The 6,000-nt window shown below is 40.5% G+C and overlaps 1 pseudogene; it reads left to right on the forward strand.

Annotated features, from left to right (window-relative positions):
• Nucleotides 1-5,470, forward strand: part of LOC105239139 — a 116,105-nt pseudogene extending 110,635 nt beyond the window's left edge.
• The last annotated feature ends 530 nt before the right edge of the window (nucleotides 5,471-6,000 follow it).

Below are 6,000 nucleotides of genomic sequence, written 5' to 3' on the forward strand. Positions count from 1 at the left end.
ATCGAGCCCCACGTCAGGCTCCTCTGCTGTGGGCCTGCTTCTTCCTCTCCCACTCCCCCTGCTTGTGTTCCCTCTCTCGCTGGCTGTCTCTATCTCTGTCAAATAAATAAATAAAATCTTTAAAAAAAAAAAATTGGTGAGAATTTGGCTGAGGCTTAGAAAGGTAATGATTAAATGTTTTTATTTTTTGTACGCATATTTGTTTGAGATCTTTATATTAAGGAGTATATTTTAATGTTAGGTAGAAACCTGCTTATACTTCAAGAAAGAAGGGACTTTTCATCTAATAGGCTAACACCTGCCCTCAACAGTTTCGATTTCAATTCTTCACTGCCACCAAAGCTGGCCAACTGACAACAGAATTCTTAGTTCCACCCTCCTCTTTGCAGGACCTCTGAACAATGGTTACTCTTCCCAATCATTAATTCCTCTTTGTTTCTGTTTTTCTACTCTGGAAACAGAGATCCAAACTACAACTTTCGAATATAAGTTCCTCCCTGAATCTGCCACTTCCCAGTCTTCCCCATGATAGTAATCAGTATTTCATTAAGCCAGTTTCTCAGAACCCAAATCTGGAGACACTGTTTGATTCCTCTCTTTTGCTCACATCCTTCATTTAATTCTTAAGCATACACTGTCACTCTATCTCCAAAATACATTCCACATCCCACTATTTCAAGCATAGCCTACCACTACTCCCAAACTCTGAGCATCAACACCCCCAGGACTAAAGCAATGGACTCCTAACTGGTGTCCCTGCTTCCACTCTTGATCTCCTACAAACTGCTCTCCACAGAACAGCCAGAGTGACCCTTCTAAAAGATAAATGGGATTGTGCCACCTTCCTCCTCTTAACCCTCTAAGAGCTTCCCACCAGTGGTAAGCTGGTCAGTGTTTAATAGCCTGTGTGAAATCACTGAGCACCGAGTTGGGAAGAGATGTTAACAGTCTGATCCTGAGTAGTATAAATAGGCTCCAAGACTTCATGGTCCCACCGCCCCCCACCAAAAGTCCAGAATCCATACTATGACTTCAAAGCCCTACATGGTCTGCCCCTGCTAGCCCTCAGATCTCACTGTTCTTGTTCACTGTCCTCCAGCCATACTGGCCTCTTTGTTATTTCTCAAACATTCCAAGCATATGCCCATCTCAGTGAATGTTCCTCCCACAGATATTCGCAGTGCTACCATCCTCACTTGGTTCAAGTCTGCTGAAATGTTGCCTCCTCAACGGACTAAATGCATTAGGACCCCTCTTTCTCCAAATCCTTACCCCGGTAGTTTTAACACTGAGTAACATTCTACTAACATTTTCTTTATCTCATAAATTCTCTGGGGACGTAAGCTCCTCACAGCAAAGGACATTGCATTGTTCACTGCCATCTCCCCAGCATCTAGAAAATTTCCTAGAACATCACAGATGCTCATTAAGTAATGATTCAATGAGTATACAAATGAATGAAGCAACTAATGAATCAATTACTAATATTTCTCAAAATAAAAAATACAGAAGTATGACTAGTGGAAAGGAGTATGGGGCAAGGACAAGCATCTGTCCTAACTGAATCCCTGAACAGCAATGAGACCTGAGTTATAACTGCCTTGGTCGGTCAAGTGGGAGGAAAAACAAATGATGGAAGTGAAGACTGAATGCAAAAAATAACGTGCTAAAGGAAATAGAAGAGGCTCAGTTACAAGGAGCTAGAAGTAGAGTTGTTTCCAAGAAAGAAAAGAATAAGGACAAATTAAGCATAATCCTGATTTAGTAAAGAAGGTCCATGAGTTGTGGCCAGAATAATCAGGCATTAATCCAAATACTGCTACTTACATGCTAAGTGATCTCAGCCAAGGGATTTCACCCAGTTTTCTAATCTATATAAAAAATCTATAAAAAGAGGGAATGCAATGTCCCCAGACCACTTGCTACTGCTTGAGATTCTATGGTTGCAAGCAACAGAAACCAACTCTGGTTACCTTAGGCAGTAAAGAACATTAGAAAAGGGATATTGGGTAGCTCTCAGAATCAAAAGGAAGGCAGGAGAACCAGATCAGGGAAGGACCACAACTAAGGCAGGACTTGGTATCTTAACGCAAGAACAGAGTGATAGCACTACCAGTAGGAGCAGCTACAGTCATGCCCTTGTGTAATTTCACCAGGATTCAAAATCCCAGGAAAACCAGCACAACTTAAATGCTTTAGGTCTCATACCCAGCCCTTGGCTAAGGAAGGACACATCAGTTTTATGATCTACTCCTGAGATGGCACAGAAAAGAGCAAGAGGAACTCTCTTAAAGGGAATTTGGGGTGACACCACCTAAAGCGAAGGGAATGGGTCTTGTCCAGCCAAATACAAAAGTCTCTTGCACACCATTCCATTTAAAATTGTAATTCAGGTTTCTAAGATTTCCAAGATCCCTCTCACCCCACTAGGTGGGGTGACTGATTTTCACAAAATCTCTAAGAGTCAGGCAGAAATGGGCACAGGACAAACCAGCACAGGACACTAATGTACTTTATAGAAAAAAAAAAAAAAAGAATAAGAAAGAAAATTGAGGACTATTTTCTGACCTTTTAATGTGTATCAGAGTACTGTGCTAACAGCTTTACATAAAATCTCATTTCACTCTCTTGGTGTTATGAGACAGGTATTTCACATGAGGACACTGAAGGTTAGAAAGATCTAATGATTCGCCCAAGGTCGCACAGCCAGTAGAACTGAGACTTAAACCCCAATTTGTCAGATTGGAATTTTAATTTTCTTAATTTGTAAGATATTAAGATATGGTTGGCTGTACAAAAATTCGAGTGGTCTTTTAGGTGATGGGAAAACAATCCTAAGCATACATAATATGCAAATTATTTTATAATAAAAGCCTGAGAAGATTAAATTAAACCATAAATGTGAAAATAGCTTTAAAGCTAAAAGCACTAATTAGACTGAATATATTATGTTATAACTAGTATTAGGATATTAAAATCACATATTGATTATTGACCCAGTAAAGTAACAAAAAAGAATTTATTTTATAATAAAAGCATTATAACCTTGAACTTTCCATCTAATCATGCATATTATGTATTGACAGCTCTGTTAGCTCCAGCCCAGGGAAGGGGAAAGGAGGGGAAAAGGAGAAAACAATTGAGAAGGGAAAAAGCTTGGCTCTTGATGATGCCTTTCAGTCACCCTCAAATCAAGTGACTTAGCCACTCAATTTGACCTTCTATTTCCCTTGAAAGGAAAAAAATCAGTTTACTTGTAGAGAAGTTTTTGCAGGCAATAACAGTTTACTGTTATTTCAAATCATTTTTTTAACTAAGAGGAAGATAATGCAGGGAAATTTCTTCTCCAAATATAGAGAGGAAACACCAAAAAAGACAAATGCAAATAAATAAGTTAATAATCAGTCTTACGGATCCACACATTTATCTGTTTGTGAATATCTGGGGATGGGGGTGGCTACACCTACATATACAGTATCTATACAATACACAGAATAGAAATAAACAGGCTAGAACTTTTAGCCACAGATAGAAACCGCAGGTAATGCAGGTTAAGTCATTAACCAATTACATGACTCTGGGCAAGTCACTTGATTTCCCTTTGCCCTTTGGTCCACCCCCCCCCCCAGTTGGGCACTACATAGAAGCTCCCTGAAAACCAGATGTTACATCAAAGCCAGTATTTCCTGGAGGCCAGCCTTGCTGACTTCTTTGAAAAGCACTAAATTTAGAAGTAGCGTGCAAATAACACTGCTCAGATTAAACTCGCTTATTAGTGGTCCAGATGATAATCAAAGGCAAACAGATGGTCGCTTAATGAATGTTATTGGAAGGAAAGCATCTTTAAATATAGGATTTGTGTGAAAAGTTTGCTTTTTCTTACAAGTTATTTTGATGATTATGTTAGAATATTGGCATCTCTTTTTAGAATATAACCTTGTGGAGCCTCCTAGACATGTTGGGCAAGATCAAAGCTTTGGAGAGCCAATGAAAGGTTTCTCCAAGTCTAATAAGCAAAATTATGCAGTTAAAATGGAGATCAAAAGCTTCAAGAGAAAGCATAGAGTTATCGAGAGCCAGAGTGTATATATTAAGGAATCAGAGATATCAAGTATACCTAGCTTTTTAGAAACCTGACATGTGAAATCAAATCTATACCACTGCCAGAATAGGGAATGGTGCTTTCTTTTACAAAAGATTTAAAATAGGATTCCCTGTGACCCAGAGAACCCTAACGTGTTTAAAACAGGATTTGATTTGTTTTGTTTCGGTTTTTGTTTTTTTTTCAATAAACATACCATCCTCCTTGCTCAGCAAAAATTCAGTTAGTGGTCATATCTCAATCCCTTCTACACAGAGGAAAGAATTACAAACTACATCCTAAAACAGGCAAGATAGCTTTCCACATTACAGCTGAAGACTTTGAACCAGCATCAACTCATGCTATGGACATAAAAAGTGTCAGGCATTTTCTACAGAAGAAATTTGTCAAAAAACAAAACAAAAAAATACAAAACTACACACTTACCAGTCTCCACGGAGTACAACTGGGGTTGATAGAGGCACAACTCTACAGGTTACATATCATTCACGATCCATTCAGGATACAGAAACCACACTAATTGAATAAAGAAAATATTCAACTAATTGAACATTGGCTGTAAGTATTCTTAACTAACTGTAAAGTTATTAACTAGGTAGCTGAAGGAGAAAAAGAACTCTAAGTAATAGTGGGCTTTTAAGTGTCTACAACTAGCTCTCTCTTTGGGGAAACCTGGTTTGCAGCATTTGCCAATTTCCTTGGTGTAAATACTCCCACTGTGGTAGACTGGCAGATTTCCAGCTACCAACAGTTTAACAACTGACTTGCAAAATTCCTGAAAATTTAACAATAGGCTTTCACAAGCCAATATAGGCTGATTCCAGCACAGAGGTAGCAACTGCAGGAAAACAGCTAACACACTTAGGGATGAGAAACAAAAAGAGGCTGGAATTATTAAAATGTAGAAGCTTAGAGGGGTCCTGCAGAGCTGAAACAGAGATCTGAGGAGGGAGTGCTGCACAGCGGGTGCTGGTAAGACAGCTGCTAGGAGGCCCACGGGCCTGAGAGCCTAAAACGGAGAGGCTTCTAAAAAGGTGTGGGGCAGCCTGCCTGAGCCTTGCCATCCACCAGGAGACCGTTTCCATGTGCCAGCTCCTGCTCCACGGTAACCACGGTAACTACGTGCAACCAAAAGGCCACAATCAAAAATAGGGATATGTCGGAGGAGATGCAAACAGGACTCTGTGGAGTGTGCTACTCAGACACTGAAGAAATGTAAGAGAGAAGGACCCATTAAGAAGTTCGACAAAAGGTACAATCCCGCAGGACTGCATTGTGGGGAAGTTCGGGAGTTCCCTGACCCATAAAACCAAACACATCTACTCCTACTTGGGCCAAGTGGCCGTTCTTCCATTCAAATCTGGCTAAAAGCACGGACTCTGCCACACACCCAGGTCTCCACGAAAAACAGGGACTGCGGCCAAAGTTCCAAATACCAAAGACGGAGATCTTCAGCCTTGCCGAAGGGAACACCTCCATCTCTGAATCCTTATTGTGCAGCTTTAGTGCAGGGCATTCTCGTACTAACTTATGGTGGTTATTTGAAAGTAGCAAAACAGGGGTGCCGGCGCAGCTCAGGTGGTTGGGCGTAGAACTCCTGATTTCCACTCAGGTCATGATCTCAGGGTCAGCTCTTGTGCTCAGGAGGGAGTCTGCTGGAGATCCTCTCCCTCTCCCTCTGCGCCCCCCGCCCCACCACAGGCGTGTGCTCACTCTCTAAAATAAATAAATCTTTAAAAATTTTAAAAATTAGCAAAACAGCTTACATGTGTATTTATTTTCTATTCCATATCTCTCTGGCCCGTGGTTTTTTTCTTCTCAAAGTCTCTTTCCAAAAAAAACAAATACGTTAACAAAAGGAGGTGTGTCTGACGCTGCTAACTCCCAAGTGGAGCCCA

Source organism: Ailuropoda melanoleuca, chromosome 11, assembly GCF_002007445.2.
Source record: "Ailuropoda melanoleuca isolate Jingjing chromosome 11, ASM200744v2, whole genome shotgun sequence".
Taxonomy (NCBI): Eukaryota; Metazoa; Chordata; class Mammalia; order Carnivora; family Ursidae; genus Ailuropoda; species Ailuropoda melanoleuca.